The 27,693-nt window shown below is 47.1% G+C and overlaps 1 protein-coding gene across 3 annotated transcripts in view; it reads left to right on the top strand.

Annotated features, from left to right (window-relative positions):
• The window catches only part of LOC143783135 (cytochrome P450 2C20-like), a 744,296-nt gene that overhangs the window by 471,301 nt on the left and 245,302 nt on the right, over nt 1-27,693 (top strand). The window contains exon 1 of one of the 3 annotated variants that reach the window (XM_077271443.1): nt 4,172-4,323. The exons of the other annotated variants lie outside the window; for them this stretch is intronic. The gene's annotated coding sequence lies outside the window, so the exon portion shown is untranslated. Of the gene's footprint in view, nt 1-4,171; nt 4,324-27,693 lie in introns of those variants that run through there. 3 annotated transcript variants of the gene reach the window in all.

Genomic DNA, 27,693 nt, shown 5'->3' with positions numbered 1-27,693 from the left:
TCCGTTTTTTTGTGTTTACGGGCTTCATCCTCAATTTTGTACTTTGAGTCAGGGGGGCTCTTCTGGCGTCCCGGAGTAAGACCAGATAGGAGCACAATTATCATCAGTCTGGAGGAGAGTTAAACAGCACCTGTTGAGTGTGGGTGCTAGGTACAAACGTGTGGCTGACAGTAGGTGTGTGCCAGGTCCGGACCTGAGTGTGGATGTGGTTGTCCACAAAGAACATAAGACAAAATACCATCCCTTAAATTGGGTCCACGCTTTATTGGTCCATTTAAGGTCGCCGCTGTCATTAACCCAGTAGCGTACCGGTTGGAGCTTCCTACGGTGTAAAAAATACACAACGTGTTCCACAGATCGTTGTTAAAGAAGGCGGTGGGTCTTGTGGACGTGACACCAATGCCTTCTCCAGTCTTGGTGGATGGTAACTTGGAATTTGAAGTCTCCAAGGTGGTTGACTCTCGTGTAGTGCGCTGCACTTTACAGTACTTGGTACACTGGCGTGGTTATGGGCCTGAGGAGAGGTCCTGGGTACCAGCCTCGGATGTTCATGCAGATCGGCTGGTCAGATTGTTTCACCGCCGCCATCCGGACAAGCTGGGTCCTATAAGCCGTGAGGGCCCTGGGGTCCCTCGTAGAAGGCGGGGTACTGTCATGTCGGACGCTGTTCAGACCAGGTCGTCCGACAGACAGCGGTAATTCTGCTTTTGTCTACTATGCGCTCATTGGCGTCGGCTAGATTTTATCTAGCTGGTCCGGGGTTAATTTACCTGGTGATCAGATTGGAAGCTGGGCCATGCCCACTGCCTTTAAATAGTTCTCCTGAACATTGGGCGTCGCCGATTATAGCTTCAGTCTTGTGCGTGGTTATCTCATGGTGAGCTAGTAGTTGGAGTATTGTTGCTGGTGGTGTATTTCCCTTTGTCTTATTTTCGCTGTCCCATATTTGTATTTGTGTTGCCCTTTGCACTTTAGTGTATTCCTGAGTGACTGCGGCGTGGTGCTTATTTTTCCTTTATCCTTGTCTGTGCTAACTGTGGGTATTGGAGTGTTATCTCTTCACTGGGTGGTGGTTTCAGCCTAGGGTTGAAACAGGAGATAGGGCGAGGGTGGAGGCTCAGACATGCACACCATCAGTGTAAACTCTGGGTAGAGGGTCAGTCAGGGTTTCCCTAGTCTGAGGGAAATCGCAGGGGCCTGGGTTATTAGCTCTATTCTACCTAGGTCTCCCGTGACACTGGCTTTACCATTCTGGCGGAGAAAATTGCGTGGGAGCCCACGGCAAATGTTTCCGCGATTTAACCCTTTATTTTACAAGCTACAGCGCCCAAAATTTGCACATACACACTACTAACATTAGTACTGTGGAATATGAAAAAAAAAAGGGATATGAGATGGTTTACTGTATGTAAACCATGTCTCATATCCTGTCGGGTTTGTGAAGGAGAAAGAAAAAGCCGGCAATTGAATTACCGGCGTTTATGATATCTAGCGCTGCATGAAATATAAATATATATATATATATATATATATATATATATATATATGTGTGTCTCACTGACATATATATATACCTATTCTATGTGTAGACATTTATTCTACCTATTCTATTCTGTCAGTGTGATTTTACTGTACACCGCCCTGAATTGCCGGCTTTTCTATAGAACACCGGTGTGTATTTCTCGCAAGTCACACTGCTGGTCTGTCTGTAATCCGTATTTTTCTCGCCCCCATAGACTTTCATTGGCGATTTTTTGCGCAATACGGTGACAAACGCAGCATGCTGCGATTTTCTACAGCCGTACAAGAACGTATAATACGGATCGGTAAAATACGGCAGATAGGAGCTGGGCCATAGAGAATCATTGTACCGTATGCAATCTGTATTTTCTGCGCCTCTCATGCGTCCGTAAAACTCGCTAGTGTGATGCCGGCCAAAGAAGGAGGGGAGTTTCCAGCACGTCCATCCAGTTTAAATAAAATTTCATTTTTATTGAAACATTTTAAAAAACAATTTTAAAAATGAGAGAGACTCTGTGCCTGACGCATTCCTGACGAACCACAGCGCTCTAAGTCATAGGATCTAATGGAAGATAAATGGACAGGTGTATGTATGTATATATATATATATATATATATATATATATATATATATATATATAATATAGCAGGGAACCAATCACAAGCATAGCAATTAATAACATTGGAAAAACAACAGCTAGACACACAGAGCATAAATCTCTCCTTTCAAAGCAAATCAAAATTACATAAATTTATGATTTATATTACCACATAGTTTTAGTAGGGGTCTTTCAGTTGAAGGCTGCGGTCACCAGTATTTGGTCAGTATTTTACATCAGTATTTGTAGCCAAAACCAGGAGTGGGTGATAAATGCAGAAGTGGAGCACATGTTTCTGTTATACTTTTCCTCTAATTGTTCCACTCCTGGTTTTGGCTTACAAATACTGATGAAAAATCCTGACCAAATCCTGATGCAATCCTGAACGTGGACACATACCCTTAGGGTATGTTTCCACTGTCAGGATGGCCGGCGGTATCGCTGCAGCCGCGAAGCCGCTTGGCGTTAAGCCCCACCCCCTTTCTGGGACGCGATCATGCCGGATGTGTTAACTCTTCACATCCGGGTTGATCGCTCTCTCCCATAGGGCCCTGTGATATGCCAAGGTGTACGGACATGCTGCGATCTGAAAAGACGCGCAGCATGTCCGTAGCCGCAGGGCCGCCGCGTGCGGGTTTCCACGCATAGTGGAGACGGGATTTCGTAAAATCCCCTCCACTATGCTGGAACATCTGGACGCTGCTTGTTTGACGCTGCAGCTGTGCGCAGCGTCAAACAAGCAGCGTTTCCTGACCGTGGAAACATACCCTGAGGGTATGTTTCCACGTTCAGGATTGCATCAGGCTTTGGTCAGGATTTTATGCAGGTAAAATCCTGACCAAAACTGCACCTGAGGTCACTGGCAGGTCACCTGCGGTGTACCTGCGTGTTTTGCTCATAGTAGCAACATGCTGCGTTTTGAAAAAACGTTTTGGCGGCAAAAACGCATGCGTTTTTTAACGAATAGTGGAGTCTGGATTTCATGAAATCCCCTCCACTATGCTGTAACATCTGGACACTGCGTTTTTGACGCTGTGGAAAAACGCAGCGTCAAAAACGCAGCGTTTCCTGAACGTGGAAACATACCCTTATATGGCCCGTAGCACTGGTATCTACCACTTGACCATATGGCAGTAATATCAGTGGTGGTCTTTATATAGAGCTTATTTTCTACAACACCGCGGTCATCTGCTGAGGTTCACCTACATCCACTATTAGCAAGCATTACCCAGCTGTAATCAGGATTACCTGGTTAGTGGCCCAATCAGAAGTTTCATGCCCCCTGAACCAAAACCCTAGCTATGTATCTAGGTCTTGGTGTCTTACAAAATTCCTCTGAAACCAACTTAATAAAAAATTCTATGTTTGGGAACATACTGAGAGGTGGAAACCTCTTAGAATTCGGTTGAAGATGGTCAGTTCCTTACCTTCCTCGGATATAGTTTCCCCAGTACCTGCCAATTCATTCAGAGTCTCAATAGCCAGAAGCTCATCCTTATTACATCTCTCATTTTGTGTGTGAGATTTGTGGAAAACATTTTTTTTTCAGACTCCTGCCCATGGAACTTTATACAGATAAGTTGACCAGCCTAAAAAAATGGGGTCAAAGTGCAAAAAAACTGAAGCAAAACAGTCGCTTTATTCTTGGTCTAATAAATTATCAGGCGTTGGACTGACAAGCAAAGCCCTTTCTAAGTAACCAACTAGAAGTTGTGGTCACTATTACCTGCAGCATCTGGGGGGGTACACTATGGGGACACAGGTACAGGGACAATACCTACTTGATCCACACAACTGATGTGTCCACCATTGAATGGTCATTTACTAACCCTCATGATTGATAGATCTGTCAAGTACAGTTAAGGGGTTAATGTGACAAATTAGAAAAAATACAAGAAACAGGGATAAGCATTTTCACAGGTAAACCCGAGCTGTTGTTTTTTTATTTCACGTGTATATAGTTTGCATCTGTATATCCGGGTCTGAATACTGATGGTTCATGTGATGCTTGTGTGATTCTTCCACACAGTTTACCGTTCTCCTCATGTGATGAGGCTTACAGTATATAAGGAGTCACACGGGGTAAAGACGAGATGTTTTATTCATGACAAGTAATATTTTGGATTCTTATTAATGTGAAGTGCCAGACACCGTTTCTCCTTTTACACGATTGGATTTGGACAAGGGTCGTGGACATTTCCTGGTAAGTTGATCAGTCTTCTTAGTATTGTTGGAGAGCAGCATCAAGAAAACTGGGAGCAATGAATGAAGAACAAATAGAGACGTCACCGTCTATCACTTACTGGCTCTTCATAGTCTTTACAGCAGGGTCTGCCCTGGACACAGACTTCTCCACGCAGCTCCATCTAACTCCTTCTTAAGAACCTTCTTTAAGGATTCACACACCCATCACTTAATGGCACATACCAGGCTGTAAAATATCCAGACTTTACTGATAAAGGGAAAGTCTACTCTTCTCTCCACTTTCCAACAGCCAGATCTTTTATTCCAGGTTTTCCAGACCATTTGGTCTACACCATGGGCAGGGCCGGACTGGCCATCGGGCAGTTCTGGCAAATGCCAGAAGGGCCGTTGCCAGTAATGGGCCGCTGCGCACTGACAAAACCCCCCTCAGCGCCACCGCATTCAACTATACCTGCGTCTATGACGCTGGTACAGTTGAATGCAATGATGGAGGAGAGTGTCTGCTGACGCTCCCTCTCCCATCATTCCCTGGTGCTCTGCCTCTGACACTGCGGGTGCACGCACACTCACTGTGCCCCAGGCAGTGCAGCGGCAGCCACTGAGATAGGAGCAGGGAGCAACGTGGGCACGAGGAGAGGTGAGGTGTGTGTGTGCTGTATACTACTATGTGGGCTGTGCTATATACTACTGTGTGGGCTGTGCTATAATCTACTATGTGGGCTGTGCTATATACTACTATGTGGGCTGTGCTGTATACTACTATGTGGGTTGTACTATATGCTACTGTGTGGGTTGTGCTATATACTACTGTGTGGGCTGTACTGTATACTACTATGTGGGCTGTGCTGTATACTACTATGTGGGCTGTGCTATATACTACTGTGTGGGCAGTACTGTATACTACTATGTGGGGTCTGCTGTATACTACTATGTGGGCTGTGCTATATACCACTGTGTGGGCTCTGTTGTATACTACTATGTGGACTGTGCTATATACTACTGTGTGGGCTGTGCTGTATACTACTGTGTGGGCAGTGCTGTATACTACTGTGTGGGCAGTGCTGTATGCTACTGTGTGGGCAGTGCTGTAAATTACTGTGTGGGCTGTGCTGTACACTACTGTGTGGGCTGTGCTATATACTACTGTGTGGGCTGTGCTATACACTACTATGTGGGCTGTGCTATATACTACTATGTGGGCTGTGCTGTATACTACTATGTGGGCTGTGCTATATAATACTGTGTGGGCAGTGCTGTATACTACTATGTGGGCTGTGCTATATACTGCTGTGTGGGCCCTGCTGTATACTACTATGTGGACTGTGCTATATACTACTGTGTGGGCTGTGCTGTATACTACTGTGTGGGCAGTGCTGTATACTACTGTGTGGGCAGTGCTGTATGCTACTGTGTGGGCTGTGCAATATACTACTATGTTGGCTGTGCTATATACTACTATGTGGGCTGTGCTGTATACTACTATGAGGGTTGTGCTGTATACTAATATGTGGGCTGTGCTATATACTAATATGTGGGCTGTGCTATATACTACTGTGTGGGCTGTGCTGTATATGCTACTTGGGCTGTGCTGTATACTATGTGGGCTATGCTCTATACTGCTATGTGGGCTGTGCTGTATACTGCTACGTGGGCTGTACTGTATACTGTTACGTGGGCTGTGCTGTATACTGCTATGTGGACTGAGCTGTATAGTACTACGTGGGCTGTGCTGTATACTACTGCGTGGGCTGTGCAGCATAATACAATGTGGGCTGTGCTGTAAACTACTGTGTGGGCTGAGCTGTATACTACTGTGTGGGCTGTGCTGTATACTACTACGTGGGTTGTGCTATATGCTATTCGGGTTGTGCTATATACTATGCAGGTTGTGCTATATACTATGCGGGTTGTGCTATATACTATGCCGGTTGTGCTATATACTATGCGGGCTTTGCTATATGCTATGCGGGTTGTGCTATATACTATGCGGGCTTTGCTATATACAATGGGGCTATATTATATTCTATGGGGGAGGCTGTGTTATATACTATGGGGGGTATATTATATTCTATGGGGGAGTCTGTGTTATGTCAGGACTCTGAACATTTTTACTACATTTTGTGCATTACTGCCCTTTTCCAAGATGGCGTCTTTGGTCTCATGTTCACTGTGTCTTCCTGCTATAAAACTTCACCCAGCCTTCAGTCTGTGCTAGAGTATTCTGCCTTGCATCCAGCTCCTGACCTCTGATTACTCCCTGGCTATATACCTGCTCCTGTGAACCTGTGTGGTGATCCTGCTACTCCGCTCTGAGTTCCAGCTGCATACACCAGTTTCCAGTAATCCTCCTTCATCTGCTGCTCATGTTTACTTCCATCCGCATTTGCTCGACATGTAAGCTGTTGCTGCTCTGCAAAAACCTGAGACTATTAACCAGGCCACCCTGGTTGAGCTAAGATATCATTTGAACTGCCTTATAACCTTATCTATCTGTGTTTGGACTAAGACAAGGATTTATTCGTGTCAAGTATCCTCAAGAATAAATGCTTCATAGACTTTCTGCTTGATTGCATTTTCCTCTGAAGTTTCCTATAGACTGCTAAGCTGAGTTTAATATTTACACCAAGTGTTGTGGACTTGTGTTTCTCTCTGCACCTGTTTGAATCACCGTGTGATAATATAGACTTTACCACTTATAAAACTGTGTCCTGTAGTTGTCTTGTTCCACGCAAAGAGTCTCCTGAGTTATCCCCTATAATTATTACAGGATACTCTAGCCATAAAGAAAGGAGACTGCTGGAACAATGACTGCAGAAAGCAGATTAGAGCATGTGTTTTCCATAATTAGATCACTGCAGAAAGATGTGGAAGGTCTGCAAAAGTTTGGAAGCTTTGAACACAATCAACAAGTGTTTGGACAAACTTTGCAGGACTTAAGCAACCGCATGGCAGCCCAGGAAAACAAACTTGCTGGCAAAGAGTCCCAGTATGGATGGGCTTTTCAGGACATAAGCACGCAAATAGCTGCACAAGTGACTTTACCCTCTGGGTAACCGCCACCAGCTAGCCAACCTAAGTTGCCCCCATTCAGATTTAATGGTGATCGCGACAAATTTCGTGGCTTTGTGAATCAATGTATGCTATATTTTGATGTGCATGCTGACCGGGTTCCTACTGATAGATCCAAAGTATTGTGTGTAATAATGCTACTGACCTCACGAGCGCTCGCCTGGGCGAATCCGATGATTGAGTCTCGTGACCCATGTTTAAATAACGGATGATTTCTTGGCCGCTATGGCATTAATGTTTGATGACCATAATCGCCGTGCAACCGCTGAACCTGCTTTGTTGTTGAAGAACATGTCAAAACTGTTTTAAGACGTCTGAAAGAGAACCATCTGTATATTAAGCCGGAGAAATGCGAGTTCCATCATTCTGAGATACAGTTCTTAGGTTATATCATCTCTCCCCAGGGGCTGAACATGGAATCCGGTAAGATTCAGGCTATCCTTGACTGGCTGGTACCCAAGAACATTAAGGAGGTCCAATGTTTTATTGGTTTTGCAAATTTCTACAGACGCTTCATTCGAAATTTTTCTGATATTGTCCGTCCCATTACTTCCTTGACAAAGAAGGAAAAGCCCTTTAAGTGGTCATCACAGGCTCAAGAAGCTTTTGATCTGCTTAAGATCCGTTTCACCTCGTAGATGACGAGGAAAAGGCTAACATATTAAACACCTTCTTCTCCACGGTATTCACGGTGGAAAATGACATGCTAGGTGAAATCCCAAGAAACAATGAAAACCCTATATTAAGGGTCACCAATCTAACCCAAGAAGAGGTGCGAAACCGGCTAAAAAAGATTAAAATAGATAAATCTCCGGGTCCGGATGGCATACACCCACGAGTACTAAGAGAACTAAGTAATGTAATAGATAAACCATTATTTCTTATTTTTAGGGACTCTACAGCGACGGGGTCTGTTCCGCAGGACTGGCGCATAGCAAATGTGGTGCCAATATTCAAAAAGGGCTCTAAAAGTGAACCTGGAAATTATAGGCCAGTAAGTCTAACCTCTACTGTTGGTAAAATATTTGAAGGGTTTCTGAAGGATGTTATTCTGGATTATCTCAATGAGAATAACTGTTTAACTCCATATCAGCATGGGTTTATGAGAAATCGCTCATGTCAAACCAATCTAATCAGTTTTTATGAAGAGGTAAGCTATAGGCTAGACCACGGTGAGTCATTGGACGTGGTATATCTCGATTTTTCCAAAGCGTTTGATACCGTGCCGCACAAGAGGTTGGTACACAAAATGAGAATGCTTGGTCTGGGGGAAAATGTGTGTAAATGGGTTAGTAACTGGCTTAGTGATAGAAAGCAGAGGGTGGTTATAAATGGTATAGTCTCTAACTGGGTCACTGTGACCAGTGGGGTACCGCAGGGGTCGGTATTGGGACCTGTTCTCTTCAACATATTCATTAATGATCTGGTAGAAGGTTTACACAGTAAAATATTGATATTTGCAGATGATACAAAACTATGTAAAGCAGTTAATACAAGAGAAGATAGTATTCTGCTACAGATGGATCTGGATAAGTTGGAAACTTGGGCTGAAAGGTGGCAGATGAGGTTTAACAATGATAAATGTAAGGTTATACACATGGGAAGAAGGAATCAATATCACCATTACACACTGAACGGGAAACCACTGGGTAAATCTGACAGGGAGAAGGACTTGGGGATCCTAGTTAATGATAAACTTACCTGGAGCAGCCAGTGCCAGGCAGCAGCTGCCAAGGCAAACAGGATCATGGGGTGCATTAAAAGAGGTCTGGATACACATGATGAGAGCATTATACTGCCTCTGTACAAATCCCTAGTTAGACCGCACATGGAGTACTGTGTCCAGTTTTGGGCACCGGTGCTCAGGAAGGATATAATGGAACTAGAGAGAGTACAAAGGAGGGCAACAAAATTAATAAAGGGGATGGTAGAACTACAATACCCAGATAGATTAGCGAAATTAGGATTATTTAGTCTAGAAAAAAGACGACTGAGGGGCGATCTAATAACCATGTATAAGTATATAAGGGGACAATACAAATATCTCGCTGAGGATCTGTTTATACCAAGGAAGGTGACGGGCACAAGGGGGCATTCTTTGCGTCTGGAGGAGAGAAGGTTTTTCCACCAACATAGAAGAGGATTCTTTACTGTTAGGGCAGTGAGAATCTGGAATTGCTTGCCTGAGGAGGTGGTGATGGCGAACTCAGTCGAGGGGTTCAAGAGAGGCCTGGATGTCTTCCTGGAGCAGAACAATATTGTATCATACAATTATTAGGTTCTGTAGAAGGATGTAGATCTGGGGATTTATTATGATGGAATATAGGAATATAGGCTGAACTGGATGGACAAATGTCTTTTTTCGGCCTTACTAACTATGTTACTATGTTACTATGTTACCTCAGCACCACTGTTGATACACCCAGATCCAACACTTTCTTTCATTGTGGAGGTGGACACTTCTGATAATGCTTTGGGGGCTATTCTCTCCCAAAGAACTGTAGAGAAGGGTCTGCTACATCCTTGTGCTTTCTTTTTCCATAGACTAACCTCAACAGAGAAGAATTACGATGTGGGAAACAAGGAATTGCTGGCTATTATTGCGGCTTTCAAAGAATGGAGGCATCATCTGCAAGGAGCTGCACAACAGATGATAGTGCTAACTTACCATAGCAATTTAGAGTTCCTTAGATCCGCTAGATGTCTTTCTCCTCGTCAGGCTCGTTGGAACTTATTTTTAAATCAATTTAACTTTGTTATCTCATACCGTCCAGGTTCTTGTAATGGGAAGGCTGATGCTTTATCCCGAATCCATGCTGCGGATTCCGTACCTGGAGCCCCGTCCAAGACCATTCTATCTGATGCCAATTTCACCGGAGTTAACCACGATCAGGACTTGTGGAAGGAATGCAGGGAGGCTTATGATGGTGATGTATTTCTGGCCAACCCACCCGTGGATATTAACCTTGTCTTTAAGGGTGGCATGTGGTTCAGAGATCGACGTATCTACGTCCCTGAGGTCATCCGTCTGCAGATCCTCAAGTTGGTACATGACTCCAAGTTGGCTGGTCACAGGGGGGTACAGAAGACACAAGAGTTCCTGAGCCGATTCTTCTGGTCGCCAACTTGCCTGAATGATACCAAGGGCTATGTTCTCTCTTGTGAGGTATGTGCTCGTTACAAGACTCCTCATGTGGCACCTATGGCTCTTCTACAACCATTACTTGTTCTGTCCCGCCCTTGGGGGTCTATATCAATGGACTTTATTGTGGAGCTGCCTACATCGGGGGGCATGAATACAATCATGGTGGTAGTTGATCGCCTGACTAAAGCTGCTCATTTTGTTCCGTGCACCGGCCTCCCCTCAGCTAAAGATACAGTGAACTTGGTTATACAGAATGTCTTTCGGTTGCATGGGGTCCCGGATGAGATCATCTCTGACTGTGGAGTAGAGTTCACTTCAAGATTCTGGAAGGGGTTTTGCTCTGCACTCAATATTAATGTCTGTCTCTCATCTGCTTACCATCCCAACACAAATGGTCAGACTGAGCGGACCAACCAGATGCTGGAACAATATCTAAGATGCTATGTCAGCCATCTCCAGGGTGATTGGTTGGAGTTGCTGCCGTTAGCCGAATTTTCACATAACAATTCTCAGAGCGCCTCCACTAAATTTACACCTTTCTTTGCCAATTTGGGTTATCATCCGAGTATCTTACCTAGGTCTCCAATTAATTCTCTGGTTCCAGCAGTGGAGGAAAGGCTGACTGCGATGAGGCAAAATCTGGAGGTTCTGAAGGAATCCCTGACCACAGCTCAAGAACGTTATAAGAGATCGGCTGATAGATTCCGTAAACCTGCACCCATGTTCAAAGTAAGAGATTCCGTGTGGTTAGCAACTAAGAATCTGAAGTTAAACATTCCTTCACAAAAACTTGGACAGAAATTAATTGGCCCTTTCAAGATCAACGGTATTGTGAGCTCTGTGGCCTGCCGGCTGAAGCTGCCTAGGACTATGAAGTTACACCCAGTTTTTCATGTATCTTTACTAAAGCCTTTATCTCCTAATACCTTCCAGGGACGTGTTGTGCCACCTCCTCAGCCTGTGGTGATTGATGGGCAAGAACAATTTGTGGTGGAGGAAATTTTTGATTCCAGGATTCGCAGGAATCGGCTCCAATATCTGATAAGATGGCAGGGATATCCCCCTGAGGAAGACTCTTGGGAACCTGTGGAAAACATCAATGCTAGTGTTGAGCGATACCGTCCGATACTTGAAAGTATCGGTATCGGAAAGTATCGGCCGATACCGGCAAAGTATCGGATCTAATCCGATACCGATACCCGATACCAATACAAGTCAATGGGACTCAAGTATCGGACGGTATCCCTGATGGATCCCAGGGTCTGAAGGAGAGGAAACTCTCCTTCAGGCCCTGGGATCCATATTAATGTGTAAAAGAAAGAATTAAAATAAAAAAATATTGATATACTCACCTCTCCGACGCAGCCTGCACCTTACCGAGGGAACCGGCAGCCTTCTTTGCTTAAAATGCGCGCGTTTACTGCCTCCCATGACGTCACGGCTTGTGATTGGTCGCGTGCTGCCCATGTGGCCGCGACGCAACCAATAACAGCAAGCCGTAGCGTAATTTTCAGGTCCTGAATGCCTAATTCTAGGCATTCAGGATTTGAAAATTATGTTACGGCTTGTGATTGGTCGGGTCGCGGTCACATGGGCGACGCGACCAATCACAAGCCGTGACGTCACGGGAGGCAGGAAACGCGCGCATTTTAAAATTACGTCACGGCTTGTGATTGGTTGCGTGCCACCCATGTGACCGCGACGCGACCAATCACAAGCCGTAACGTAATTTTAAAATCCTGAATGCCTAGAATTAGGCATTCAGGACCTGAAAATTATGTCACGGCTTGCTGTGATTGGTCGCGTCGTGGCCACATGGGCGGCACGCGACCAATCACAAGCCGTGACGTCACGGAAGGCAGTAAACGCACGCATTTTAAGCAAAGAAGGCTGCCGGTTCCCTCGGTAAGGTGCAAGCTGCGTCGGAGAGGTGAGTACATCCCTATTTTTTATTTTAATTCTTTCTTTTACACATTAATGTTGTTTCGATACCGATACCCGATACCACAAAAGTATCGGATCTCGTTATCGGAATTCCGATACCCACAAGTATCGGCCGATACCCGATACTTGCGGTATCGGAATGCTCAACACTAATCAATGCCCAACAGAAGATTTCTCGTTTTCATCAGAGATTCCCTGAGAAACCAGGTTCAGGATCATCCTGAGGCCGCTTCTAATGAGGGAGTAATGTCAGGACTCTGAACATTTTTATTACCTTTTGTGCATTACTGCCCTTTTCCAAGATGGCGTCTTTGGTCTCATGTGCACTGTGTCTTCCTGCTATAAAACTCCACCCCAGCCTTCAGTCTGTGCTAGAGTATTCTGCCATGCATCCAGCTCCTGATTACTGATTACTCCCTGGCTATATACCTGCTCCTGTGAACCTGTGTGGTGATCCTGCTACTCTGCTCTGAGTTCCTGCTGCATACACCAGTTTCCAGTAATCCTCCTTCATCTGCTGCTCGTGTTACTTCCATCTGCATTTGCTGGACATGAAAGCTGTTGCTGCTCTGCAAAAACCTGAGACTATTAACCAGGCCTCCGTGGTTGAGCTAAGATATGATTTGAACTGCCTTATAAGCTTATCTATCTGTGTTTGGACTAAGACAAGGATTTATTTGTGTCAAGTATCCTCAAAAATAACTGTGCTTCATAGACTTTCTGCTTGATTGCATTTTCCTCTGAAGTTTCCTATAGACTGCTAAGCTGCGTTTAATATTTACACCAAGTGTTGAGGACTTGAGTTTCTCTCTGCACCTGTTTGAATCACCGTGTGATAATATAGACTTTACCACTTATAAAACTGTGTCCTGTAGTTGTCTTGTTCCACGCAAAAAGTCTCCTGAGGTATCCCCTATAATTATTGCAGTTATATTCTATGGGGGGCTGCATTATATTCTATGGGGGCTATATTATATATTATGGGGATGTAAGCTGTATTATATTCTATGGGGGCTGTATTAGATTTTATGCGGGATGATTGCATCATACTCTTTGATGGGGCTGCATTATATTCTGTGGGGAGGTGGGCTGTATTATATTCTATTCGGGGCTACATTATATTCTATGGGGGCTGTATTATATTTATATTCTTTGAGGGGTGATTGCATCATACTCTATGAGGGTGCTCCATTAAACTATGAGGGGGCTGCATTATACTCTGGGTTGGCTGCATTATATTCTAGGGTGGCTGCATTATATTCTGTAGGGTGGTGGCTGCATTATACTATATGTGGGCTGCATTATACTGTATTGAGGACTGTAGAGAATATGTTATACTATATGAAGAACTATGGGGTGCATTATACAATGGGAAGTGAATTGTAGTACATGGATGACTATGGTGGTGCATTATACTATATGGAGCACTATGAGGAGTGGATTATGCTATATGGAGGACTGAGCAGTGTATTTTAATATATGGAAGACTATAGGGAGTGTATTATGCTATATGGAGGACTGTGGTGCATATTATAATATATGGAGGACTATGGGGTGTATTTTACTAAACAAGTAAAATGCTGCATATTCAGATTGTTTTTGCTGGACCAAAAATCATTGTTCTCAGTAGCACATCACCGCTGTAAACTGTAGATGTGCTGCTGATAACATGATCCTGTATGGTGATCTGTTAGTGATCGATTAGTGATCGTTCTGTCCCATCATTATTCCTCAGCTGGTGGAAAGAGGCCGGGAAACAAGCGTTGAACAACTTCAGTATTGTCGATCAATTAATCAACTCATTTAGCGGCCTGAGATCAGCGCATGTAAACACAACCAAAATGCTTTTGTGTGATGTGCAATATGTTAGCATTTGGGGCCCAATTTTAAACTTTGCCTAGGGCCCCACCTTGCCTAAAACCGGCCCTGCCTACAAGAGTACAAAGATATTATACAGTCACCATGTGACAAGTGGACCTGTGTAACTTCAAATGCCAGGGCTGAATTTTAGTCCCAGTCCGGCCCTGACCATGAGTCAAGAACCTTCAGTTCTCCAGCTACAAGCTTCAACATGCCTTGACAGCCACCAGGAATGCTAGATGTTGTAGTTGCCTAACTGGACAACCAAAGGTTGTTGACTCTGGTCTAGAAGATTCCAGCAAGTTCATAAATGTGTATCAGTCGGTTCTTGCAGCTGGTTGCATGGGTACAGAAGCAATAGAGCTGGATCAGAATGACTGCTATATCCGTCATGAAGGATCAGATTACCACCAGTAGTGTTGAGCGATACCTTCCGATATCGGAAAGTATCGGTATCGGAAAGTATCGGCCGATACCGTCAAAGTATCGGATCTAATCCGATACCGATACCCGATCCCAATGCAAGTCAATGGGACGAAAATATCGGAATTAAAATAAACCCTTTCTTTCCTTGTAGGTTAATTCTACATGAAGGAAAACAACTAAGAATAATGTAGGATGTATTGGGGGAGGTGGCGGAGACATTAAAGGCACAGAGGTTTAGCCCAATCAAATAGAATAGCATGATTTTTATTTTTTTTTATGACGTTCGGCGTTAGAAAGATTTTGACTGTTATTTTTTTTTTTTTTTCTCAGATATTGATGTTTCACTACTTCCACGCCCTTCACCTTCTTTTTTACTTCTCCCACACTTTCTTCTTCATTATCCTCATCATCAGCTTCTTTGACATCAACTTCTTCACCTTATTCATCTTCTTCTTCATCTTCTACCTATTATTTTTTTTCTTACATTGTTCATATTCTTTTTATTTAACTATTATCTTCTTCGTATTCAACTTCTTCATCATATTCTTATTTGTGACAGGCATTCCCGTAGTTGTTATCTATAAAAGTTTGAAGATTACACCTTCCGTTCTGCCTGTCACAAAAGAGTTACATTTGTCCGTGTTCAGTTTGGCCTGCAGCATCAGGCTTTATCCAGGGGCACCACGAGGAGGAACGGACTCACCCCATACACTGCTTAGTCTTCTTCTGCTTATTATTTAGATAATATCTTTTGCTCTGATATTTAGTCTTATGCTTAATGTTCTTCTGCTCTTTGTTCTGCAGCCTCTTGTTCTTCTGCTTCTCGGTCTTCCAGGTAGTTGTAGTCTCCAGGGTCGTCGTCTCCGGGGTCGTCGTCATCGGGGTGGTCTTCAGGGTCATCGTCTCCAGGGTCGTCGTCATCTCGGTGGTTGTCGTCTCTGGTGTCGTCGTCATCTTAGGGGTGGTCTTCCGGGTCATCGTCTTTAGTCTCTTGAACTTGGAAATGTAGCAGAAGGTACAAGAAGGCTGAGAAAATGCCGAGAAACAGCTGATGGAACTGGAACTCGGATGGCTACCCGAAGGTCCAAGAGCCAATGGAACTACCGAGGACCAGCTGACGTTACTGGAACCTGGTTACTAAGCAGGAGGTACCCATGCCTGAAAGCACTACCAAGGACCACCTGACGTTGGTGGAACTCGGATACCCAGAGGGAGGCACCTAAGCCAAAGGCTCTGCCCGGAACCAGCTGACGGTACTGGAACCAGGATGGGGAGCAGAAGGTACAAGAGCAAAAGACACTGCCGAGAACCAGCTGACGGTACTGGAACCCGGATGGGTAGCCGAAGGTCCAAGAGCCAATGGAACTACCGAGGACCAGCTGACGTTACTGGAACCCGGTTACTAAGCAGGAGGTACCTGTGCCTGAAAGCACTACCAAGGACCACCTGACGTTGGTGGAACTCGGATACCCAGAAGGAGGCACCTAAGCCAAAGGCTCTACCCGGAACCAGCTGACGGTGCTGGAACCAGGATGGGGACCTATTCAAGCTTGTCTTCCTAGAGCCCCAACTAGCATTGTTGGAGCAAAGGGTCAGCAGGGGGAGCAGAGTGTAGGCCGAAGCCTGCACTGGCGGCAGCTTTGGGTCTGTTGTGTCTGCGTGGCTGTTGCAGGACACGTTGCCGGCTACACAGCAGGGGAACAGCTGGCGGTGCTGAACCCCACTGACACATTAGCGGGTGTTTTTCTCTGTGCAGCTAGCAAATCTGGGCCCCAACTGGCGTTGTTAGAGCCCAGGGTCAGCAGGGGGAGCAGAGTGTAGGCCGAAGCCTGCACTGGCGGCAGCTTTGGGTCTGTTGTGTCTGCGTGGCTGTTGCAGGACACGTTGCCGGCTACACAGCAGGGGAACAGCTGGCGGTGCTGAACCCCACTGACACATTGGCGAGGTGTTTGGCTCTGTGCAGCCAGCACTTCTGGACAGCAACTAGCGGTGTTGGAGCCCGGGCTCTGCAGGTGGAGCAGAGTGTAGGCCGAAGCCTAATTGAACCAATTTTAAAGGTAACCTTTAACCCCCCCTCAGGGGTTACAAACTAGAAGAGCCACACCTTATGCAGCAGTAGTGCTGCACAAGTCAAAGGTTGCTCTTTTAATTTTTCTCCTTGCACACGCTGAATGAAACACGTATAACATTTAGCCCTTTATACAGTCAAACTGTGTTGGAGGCGAGAGTTCCCTTCCTAATGAGACGCAGCACAGATGTCAAGAATCCCACCTTGGTGCTGGGCGCAGCCTCCTGAGCGTTGTTATTTGCTGTACAGGAGTCTGCGCTGTCGTGTTATCCCTTGGCCTTGCACTGTTAGCGCTGCCCATCTTCTGACATCATTTAATGTCGGCCGGTGCGGTTCGCGATGACCATGAATCCCAGCCCCGCAGTGTCTTTACATAGTTAAAACACTGTGGGGCTGGGATTCATGGCCTGGCGCAGTACATATGTTCGCCTCTCACACTCGGGTCCTTACACCTGCTTCAGACTGTGCGGCGTCAGCTGATCCCTTATCGTATGCCACTGCCATGAAGCCGCACAGTCTGAAGAAGACGGAAGGAGATGAGGGACAGGCGAACATATGCACTGCTCATGCCCATCAATCACACCCTCGCAGTCAAAATAAATAAGACACCGAGGGGCGTTGTGTGGGGCAGGGCGGCCGCAGAGGCGCAGCCAGCCAAACAATGATGCCAGAAGACGGGCAGCGCTACCAAGGGGGTTGCAGCGTGTCATTACAAAGGAAAGTCACACCTCCGGGACGGTTAAATGGTCACAGAGGACACATTTTTGACGTGTTCAGTTCCACATGTGCGAGGAGAATACGTTTATGAGCCACCTTGCACACATGCAGCATTACCGCTGTACAAGGTGGCTATAAAACATACAAACGCCTGGGGGAGGGGGGACAGGTTCCCTTCAATTTCAGTTCTTGTGTCTGCGTGGCTGTTGCAGGACACGTTGCCGGCTACACAGCAGGGGAACAGCTGGCGGTGCTGAACCCCACTGACACATTGGCGGGTGTTTTTCTCTGTGCAGCTAGCACATCTGGGCCCCAACTGGCGTTGTTAGAGCCCAGGGTCAGCAGGGGGAGCAGAGTGTAGGCCGAAGCCTGCACTGGCGGCAGCTTTGGGTCTGTTGTGTCTGCGTGGCTGTTGCAGGACACGTTGCCGGCTACACAGCAGGGGAACAGCTGGCGGTGCTGAACCCCACTGACACATTGGCGAGGTGTTTGGCTCTGTGCAGCCAGCACTTCTGGACAGCAACTAGCGGTGTTGGAGCCCGGGCTCTGCAGGTGGAGCAGAGTGTAGGCCGAAGCCTAATTGAACCAATTTTAAAGGTAACCTTTAACCACTCCTCAGGGGTTACAAACTAGAAGAGCCACACCTTATGCAGCAGTAGTGCTGCACAAGTCAAAGGTTGCTCTTTTAATTTTTCTCCTTGCACACGCAGAAAGAAACACGTCTAACATTTAGGACCTTAAGCAGTCAAACTGTTTTGGAGGCGTGAGTTCCCTTCGTAATGAGACGCAGCACAGCTGTCAAAAATCCCACCTTGGTGCTGGGCGCGGCCATCTGAGCGTCGTTATTTGCTGCACAGGAGTCTGCGCTGTCGTGTTATCCCTTGGCCTTGCGCTGTAAGCGCTGCCCATCTTCTGACATCATTTAATGTCGGCCGGTGCGGTTCACGATGACCATGAATCCCAGCCCCGCAGTGTCTTTACATTGTTAAAACACTGCGGGGCTGGGATTCATGGCCTGGCGCAGTACATATGTTCGCCTCTCACACTCGGGTCCTTACACCTGCTTCAGACTGTGCGGCGTCAGCTGATCCCTTATCGCATGCCACGGCCATGAAGCCGCACAGTCTGAAGAAGGCGGAAGGAGATGAGGGACAGGCGAACATATGCACTGCTCATGCCCATCAATCACACCCTCGCAGTCAAAATAAATAAGACACCGAGGGGCGTTGTGTGGGGCAGGGCGGCCGCAGAGGCGCAGCCAGCCAAACAATGATGCCAGAAGACGGGCAGCGCTACCAAGGGGGTTTCAGCGTGTCATTACAAAGGAAAGTCACACCTGAAGGACGTTTTAATGGTCTCAGGGGACACATTTTAGACGTGTTCAGTTCCACATGTGCAAGGAGAATAAGTTTATGAGCCACCTTGCACACATGCAGCATTACCGCTGTACAAGGTGGCTGTAAAACATACAAATGCCTGGGGGAGGGGGGACAGGTTCCCTTCAATTTCAGTTCTTGTGTCTGCATGGCTGTTGCAGGACACGTTGCCGGCTACACAGTAGGGGAACAGCTGGCGGTGCTGAACCCCACTGACACATTGGCGGGTGTTTTTCTCTGTACAGCTAGCACATCTGGGCCCCAACTGGCGTTGTTAGAGCCCAGGGTCAGCAGGAGGAGTAGAGGGAGCGGAGTGTAGGCCGAAGCCTGCACTGGTGGCAGCTTTGTGTCTGCGTGGCTGTTGCAGGACACATTGCCGGCTACACAGCAGGGGAAGAGCTGGCGGTGCTGAACCCCACTGACACATTGGCTGGTGTTTTTCTCTGTGCAGCCAGCACTTCCGGACAGCAACTAGCGATGTTGGAGCCCAGGCTCTGCAGGTGGAGCAGAGTGTAGGCCGCAGCCTGCACTGGAGCAAGTTGAAAGGGAACCTTTAACCCCCCCCCCAGGCGTTTGTAGCTGAAAGAGCCATCTTGTACAGCACTAATGCTGGAAAAGGTAAACTTAGCTCTTTTAATTATGGTCCTTGCAGATGCTGAACCTAACACTTATGAAATGTGTCCCCTCACAGCGTTCAACCGTCTGGTCGGTGGAACTTTCCTTTGTCATATGACGCAGCACAGCCGTCATTCTTACCCCCTTTTTGCCGTGCGCCTCCTCAGCGTTGTTTGAATCTGTCCCGGAGTCTGCGCTGTTATGTTATCCCTTGGCCAGGCACACTTAGCGCTGCCCGTCTTCTGACATCATTTGGTGTCAGGCTGGCTGCGCCTGTGCGGCCGCGCTGGGCAAGATCCCGCCTCGCAGTGTCATCTAATGTAATCACTCTGTGGACCTGTGATCCATGGGCATGAGCAGTGCATATCCTCGCCTCTCACTCCCCTCCCTACGGCTTCTTCAGACTGTGCGGCGTCACGGCCGTGGCATGCTATTAGGGATCAGCTGACGGCGCACAGTCTGAAGAAGGCGTAGGGAGATGAGTGAGAGGCGGAGGTTAAGATATGCACTGCTCATGTCCATGGATCACAGGTCCACAGTGGGATTAAATCAGAAGACACTACGAGGCGGGATCTCTTCCAGCGCTGCCGCACAGGCGCAGCCATCCTGACACCAAATGAGGTCAGAAGACGGGCAGCGCTAAGTGTGCCTGGCCAAGGGATAACATAACAGCGCAGACTCCGGGACAGATTCAAACAACGCTGAGGAGGAGGCGCACGGCGCAATGGGGGTAAGAATGACGGCTGTGCTGCGTCATATGACAAAGGAAAGTTCCACCGACCGGACGGTTTAACCGTGTGAGGGGACACATTTCATAAGTGTTAGGTTCAGCATGTGCAAGGAGCACCACGAAAAGAGGCACTTATTCCCTTTGCATCATTACTGCTGCACAAGGTGGCTCCTTCAGTAACAAACGCCTGGGGGGGGGACAGGTTCCCCTAAATTTAACTTGTTGTGCCTGCGTGGCGGTCGCAGGACACGTTGCCGTATACACAGCAGGGGAGCAGCAGGCATTACTGAACCCCACTAACACATTGGCGAGGTGTTTGGCTCTGTGCGGACAGCACTTCTGGACGGCAACTAGCGGTGTTGGAGCCCAGGGACAGCAGCAGGAGGAGGAGGTGGAGGAGATAGGAGGGTTTGCCACACACACAGCTGGGGAACAGCTGACGATACTGAACCCCAATAACAGAGGAGCGACTGATGGGACTGTGCGGACAGCACTTCTGGACGGCAACTAGCGGTGTTGGAGCCCAGGGACAGCAGCAGGAGGAGGAGGTGGAGGAGATAGGAGGGATTGCCACACACACAGCTGGGGAACAGCTGACGTTACTGAACCCCAATAACAGAGGAGCGACTGTTGGGACTGTGCGGACAGGACTTCTGGACGGCAACTAGCGGTGTTGGAGCCCAGGGACAGCAGCAGGAGGAGGAGGTGGAGGAGATAGGAGGGATTGCAACACACAGCTGGGGAACAGCTGACGTTACTGAACCCCAATAACAGAGGAGCGACTGTTGGGACTGTGCGGACAGCACTTCTGGATGGCAACTAGCGGTGTTGGAGCCCAGGGACAGCAGCAGGAGGAGGAGGTGGAGGAGATAGGAGGGATTGCCACACACACAGCTGGGGAACAGCTGACGTTACTGAACCCCAATAACAGAGGAGCGACTGTTGGGACTGTGCGGACAGCACTTCTGGATGGCAACTAGCGGTGTTGGAGCCCAGGGTGTTATGGTTCTCAATGGCAAGAGAACATAGCCCAGCAAACATACGAACTAGCTCTTGGAAGGATGGAAACTAAACTGACCATGAACTAAACCTGCCGCACAACTAACAGTAGCCGGGTAGCGTAGCCTGCGTTTTATCCCTAGACGCCCAGCGCCGGCCGGAGGACTAACTAATCCTGGCAGAGGAAAATATAGTCCTGGCTCACCTCTAGAGAAATTTCCCCGAAAGGCAGACAGAGGCCCCCACAAATATTGGCGGTGATTTTAGATGAAATGACAAACGTAGTATGAAAATAGGTTTAGCAAAATTGAGGTCCGCTTACTAGATAGCAGGAAGACAGAAAGGGTACTTTCATGGTCAGCTGAAAACCCTATCAAAATACCATCCTGAAATTACTTTAAGACTCTAGTATTAACTCATAACATCAGAGTGGCAATTTCAGATCACAAGAGCTTTCCAGACACAGAAACGAAACTACAGCTGTGAACTGGAACAAAATGCAAAAACAAACAAGGACTAAGTCCAACTTAGCTGGGAGTTGTCTAGCAGCAGGAACATGCACAGAAAGGCTTCTGATTACAATGTTGACCGGCATGGAAGTGACAGAGGAGCAAGGCTAAATAGCGACTCCCACATCCTGATGGAAACAGGTGAACAGAGAGGATGATGCACACCAGTTCAATTCCACCAGTGGCCACCGGGGGAGCCCAAAATCCAATTTCACAACAGTACCCCCCCCTCAAGGAGGGGGCACCGAACCCTCACCAGAACCACCAGGGTGATCAGGATGAGCCCTATGAAAGGCACGGACCAAATCGGAGGCATGAACATCAGAGGCAGTCACCCAAGAATTATCCTCCTGACCGTATCCCTTCCATTTGACCAGATACTGGAGTCTCCGTCTGGAAACACGGGAGTCCAAGATTTTTTCCACAACGTACTCCAACTCGCCCTCAACCAACACCGGAGCAGGAGGCTCAACGGAAGGCACAACCGGTACCTCATACCTGCGCAATAATGACCGATGAAAAACATTATGAATAGAAAAAGATGCAGGGAGGTCCAAACGGAAGGACACAGGGTTAAGAATCTCCAATATCTTGTACGGGCCGATGAACCGAGGCTTAAACTTGGGAGAAGAAACCCTCATAGGGACAAAACGAGAAGACAACCACACCAAGTCCCCAACACAAAGCCGAGGACCAACCCGACGCCGGCGGTTGGCAAAAAGCTGAGTCTTCTCCTGGGACAACTTCAAATTGTCCACTACCTGCCCCCAAATCTGATGCAACCTCTCCACCACAGCATCCACTCCAGGACAATCCGAAGATTCCACCTGACCAGAAGAAAATCGAGGATGAAACCCCGAATTACAGAAAAAGGGAGACACCAAGGTGGCAGAACTGGCCCGATTATTGAGGGCAAACTCCGCTAAAGGCAAAAAAGCAACCCAATCATCCTGATCTGCAGACACAAAACACCTCAAATATGTCTCCAAGGTCTGATTCGTCCGCTCGGTCTGGCCATTAGTCTGAGGATGGAAAGCAGACGAGAAAGACAAATCTATGCCCATCCTAGCACAGAATGCTCGCCAAAATCTAGACACGAATTGGGTACCTCTGTCAGAAACGATATTCTCCGGAATACCATGCAAACGGACCACATTTTGAAAAAACAGAGGAACCAACTCGGAAGAAGAAGGCAACTTAGGCAGGGGAACCAAATGGACCATCTTAGAGAAACGATCACACACCACCCAGATGACAGACATCTTCTGAGAAACAGGAAGATCCGAAATAAAATCCATCGAGATGTGCGTCCAGGGCCTCTTCGGGATAGGCAAGGGCAACAACAATCCACTAGCCCGAGAACAACAAGGCTTGGCCCGAGCACAAACGTCACAAGACTGCACGAAGCCTCGCACATCTCGAGACAGGGAAGGCCACCAGAAGGACCTTGCCACCAAATCCCTGGTACCAAAGATTCCAGGATGACCTGCCAACGCAGAAGAATGAACCTCAGAAATGACTTTACTGGTCCAATCATCAGGAACAAACAGTCTACCAGGTGGGCAACGATCAGGTCTATCCGCCTGAAACTCCTGCAAGGCCCGCCGCAGGTCTGGAGAAACGGCAGACAATATCACTCCATCCTTAAGGATACCTGTAGGTTCAGAATTACCAGGGGAGTCAGGCTCAAAACTCCTAGAAAGGGCATCCGCCTTAACATTCTTAGAACCCGGCAGGTAGGACACCACAAAATTAAACCGAGAGAAAAACAACGACCAGCGCGCCTGTCTAGGATTCAGGCGTCTGGCGGACTCAAGATAAATTAGATTTTTGTGGTCAGTCAATACCACCACCTGATGTCTAGCCCCCTCAAGCCAATGACGCCACTCCTCAAAAGTCCACTTCATGGCCAAAAGCTCCCGATTCCCAACATCATAATTCCGCTCGGCGGGCGAAAATTTACGCGAGAAAAAAGCACAAGGTCTCATCACGGAGCAATCGGAACTTCTCTGCGACAAAACCGCCCCAGCTCCGATTTCAGAAGCGTCGACCTCAACCTGAAAAGGAAAAGCAACATCAGGCTGACGCAACACAGGGGCGGAAGAAAAGCGGCGCTTAAGCTCCCGAAAGGCCTCCACAGCAGCAGGGGACCAATCAGCAACATCAGCACCCTTCTTAGTCAAATCAGTCAATGGTTTAACAACATCAGAAAAACCAGCAATAAATCGACGATAAAAGTTAGCAAAGCCCAAAAATCTCTGAAGACTCTTAAGAGAAGAGGGTTGCGTCCAATCACAAATAGCCTGAACCTTGACAGGATCCATCTCGATGGAAGAGGGGGAAAAAATATATCCCAAAAAGGAAATCTTTTGAACCCCAAAAACGCACTTAGAACCCTTCACACACAAGGAATTAGACCGCAAAACCTGAAAAACCCTCCTGACCTGCTGGACATGAGAGTCCCAGTCATCCGAAAAAATCAAAATATTATCCAGATACACAATCATAAATTTATCCAAATAATCACGGAAAATGTCATGCATAAAGGACTGAAAGACTGAAGGGGCATTTGAAAGACCAAAAGGCATCACCAAATACTCAAAGTGGCCCTCGGGCGTATTAAATGCGGTTTTCCACTCATCCCCCTGCTTAATTCGCACCAAATTATACGCCCCACGAAGATCTATCTTAGAGAACCACTTGGCCCCCTTTATGCGAGCAAACAAATCAGTCAGCAGTGGCAACGGATATTGATATTTAACCGTGATTTTATTCAAAAGCCGATAATCAATGCACGGCCTCAAAGAGCCATCTTTCTTAGCCACAAAGAAAAAAACGGCTCCTAAGGGAGATGACGAAGGACGAATATGTCCCTTTTCCAAGGACTCCTTTATATATTCTCGCATAGCAGCATGTTCAGGCACAGACAGATTAAATAAACGACCCTTAGGGTATTTACTACCCGGAATCAAATCTATGGCACAATCGCACTCCCGGTGCGGAGGTAATGAACCAAGCTTAGGTTCTTCAAAAACGTCACGATATTCAGTCAAGAATTCAGGAATCTCAGAGGGAATAGATGATGAAATGGAAACCACAGGTACGTCCCCATGCGTCCCCTTACATCCCCAGCTTAACACAGACATAGCTTTCCAGTCAAGGACTGGGTTATGAGATTGCAGCCATGGCAATCCAAGCACCAACACATCATGTAGGTTATACAGCACAAGAAAGCGAATAATCTCCTGGTGATCCGGATTAATCCGCATAGTTACTTGTGTCCAGTATTGTGGTTTATTGCTAGCCAATGGGGTGGAGTCAATCCCCTTCAGGGGTATAGGAGTTTCAAGAGGCTCCAAATCATACCCACAGCGTTTGGCAAAGGACCAATCCATAAGACTCAAAGCGGCGCCAGAGTCGACATAGGCATCCGCGGTAATAGATGATAAAGAACTAATCAGGGTCACAGATAGAATAAACTTAGACTGTAAAGTGCCAATTGAAACAGACTTATCAAGCTTCTTAGTACGCTTAGAGCATGCTGATATAACATGAGTTGAATCACCGCAATAGAAGCACAACCCATTTTTTCGTCTAAAATTCTGCCGTTCACTTCTGGACAGAATTCTATCACATTGCATATTCTCTGGCGTCTTCTCAGTAGACACCGCCAAATGGTGCACAGGTTTGCGCTCCCGCAGACGCCTATCGATCTGGATAGCCATTGTCATGGACTCATTCAGACCCGCAGGCACAGGGAACCCCACCATAACATCCTTAATGGCATCAGAGAGACCCTCTCTGAAATTCGCCGCCAGGGCGCACTCATTCCACTGAGTAAGCACAGCCCATTTACGGAATTTCTGGCAGTATATTTCAGCCTCGTCTTGCCCCTGAGATAGGGACATCAAGGCCTTTTCCGCCTGAAGTTCTAACTGAGGTTCCTCATAAAGCAACCCCAAGGCCAGAAAAAACGCATCCACATTGAGCAACGCAGGATCCCCTGGAGCCAACGCAAAAGCCCAATCCTGAGGGTCGCCCCGGAGCAAAGAAATCACAATCCTGACCTGCTGAGCAGGATCTCCAGCAGAGCGAGATTTCAGGGACAAAAACAACTTGCAATTATTTTTGAAATTTTGAAAGCAAGATCTATTCCCCGAGAAAAATTCAGGCAAAGGAATTCTAGGTTCAGATATAGGAACATGAACAACAAAATCTTGTAAGTTTTGAACTTTCGTGGTGAGATTATTCAAACCTGCAGCTAAACTCTGAATATCCATTTTAAACAGGTGAACACAGAGCCATTCCAGGATTAGAAGGAGAGAGAGAGAGAAAGGCTGCAATATAGGCAGACTTGCAAGAGATTCAATTACAAGCACACTCAGAACTGAGAAAAAAAAAAAAAAAAAAAATCTTCAGCAGACTTCTCTTTTCTCTCCTTTCTCTGTCAATAAATTTAACCCTTTAGGGCCGGTCAAACTGTTATGGTTCTCAATGGCAAGAGAACATAGCCCAGCAAACATACGAACTAGCTCTTGGAAGGATGGAAACTAAACTGACCATGAACTAAACCTGCCGCACAACTAACAGTAGCCGGGTAGCGTAGCCTGCGTTTTAGCCCTAGACGCCCAGCGCCGGCCGGAGGACTAACTAATCCTGGCAGAGGAAAATATAGTCCTGGCTCACCTCTAGAGAAATTTCCCCGAAAGGCAGACAGAGGCCCCCACAAATATTGGCGGTGATTTTAGATGAAATGACAAACGTAGTATGAAAATAGGTTTAGCAAAATTGAGGTCCGCTTACTAGATAGCAGGAAGACAGAAAGGGCACTTTCATGGTCAGCTGAAAACCCTATCAAAATACCATCCTGAAATTACTTTAAGACTCTAGTATTAACTCATAACATCAGAGTGGCAATTTCAGATCACAAGAGCTTTCCAGACACAGAAACGAAACTACAGCTGTGAACTGGAACAAAATGCAAAAACAAACAAGGACTAAGTCCAACTTAGCTGGGAGTTGTCTAGCAGCAGGAACATGCACAGAAAGGCTTCTGATTACAATGTTGACCGGCATGGAAGTGACAGAGGAGCAAGGCTAAATAGCGACTCCCACATCCTGATGGAAACAGGTGAACAGAGAGGATGATGCACACCAGTTCAATTCCACCAGTGGCCACCGGGGGAGCCCAAAATCCAATTTCACAACACCAGGGACAGCAGGAGGAGGAGGAGGTGAACACAGTGTAGGCCGAAGCCTGATTGGAGAAAGTCTAAAGGGAACCTTTAACCCCCCCCAAGGCGTTTGTAGCTGAAAGAGCCAGCTTGTGCAGCACAAAGGATGCAAAAGGAAAAGGTGGCTCTTTTCATTATGCTCCTTGCAAACACAGAACTAAATAAATGCAGCGCCCCCGCTGCCGCAGGGCCGAGGGGTACCCGGTACCGGGCCTCTGGATCTCTGCTCTGGGGTTGTCACGGTGGCTAGGCCCCGGTCCGTGACCCTGCCGAGGGGCGTACAGTGAATGATAGATGTAGATGGTGGTGGTGGTGCGGTGTAGTGCCGGCCGCAGTAAATAACGAGGACACCAGGTTGAAGTCTCTTTACCTCTTTACTGAAGGTCTCTGGGTCCTCAGTCCAGAATACGGTTCACCAGGCTGCGCAAGTCCGGCCGGTTCGATGGCACCTCCAAAGTTCTCTTTGCAGGTGGAAATCTGTGCCTACCTGCTAGCGCTATGTGTTGTGGTCCTTCCCTGCTGTGCTTACGGAAAGTCCCCACAACTGTTGTGTCCGTTTCTTAAGTTCCCTCACAACTCGATTAGATGATGTTCTGCTAATCCTCCGTCCCTCCCTGATGTTACGGTTAGGACGGCGCCAGTATGACGGGTAGGCTCGGAGCTCTTCCGGGACCCT

Source organism: Ranitomeya variabilis, chromosome 6 (genome assembly GCF_051348905.1).
Source record: "Ranitomeya variabilis isolate aRanVar5 chromosome 6, aRanVar5.hap1, whole genome shotgun sequence".
NCBI classification, from domain to species: domain Eukaryota; kingdom Metazoa; phylum Chordata; class Amphibia; order Anura; family Dendrobatidae; genus Ranitomeya; species Ranitomeya variabilis.
The sequence above is the reverse complement of the archived record's forward strand: the minus strand, read 5'-3'. Positions and strand labels throughout refer to the sequence as shown.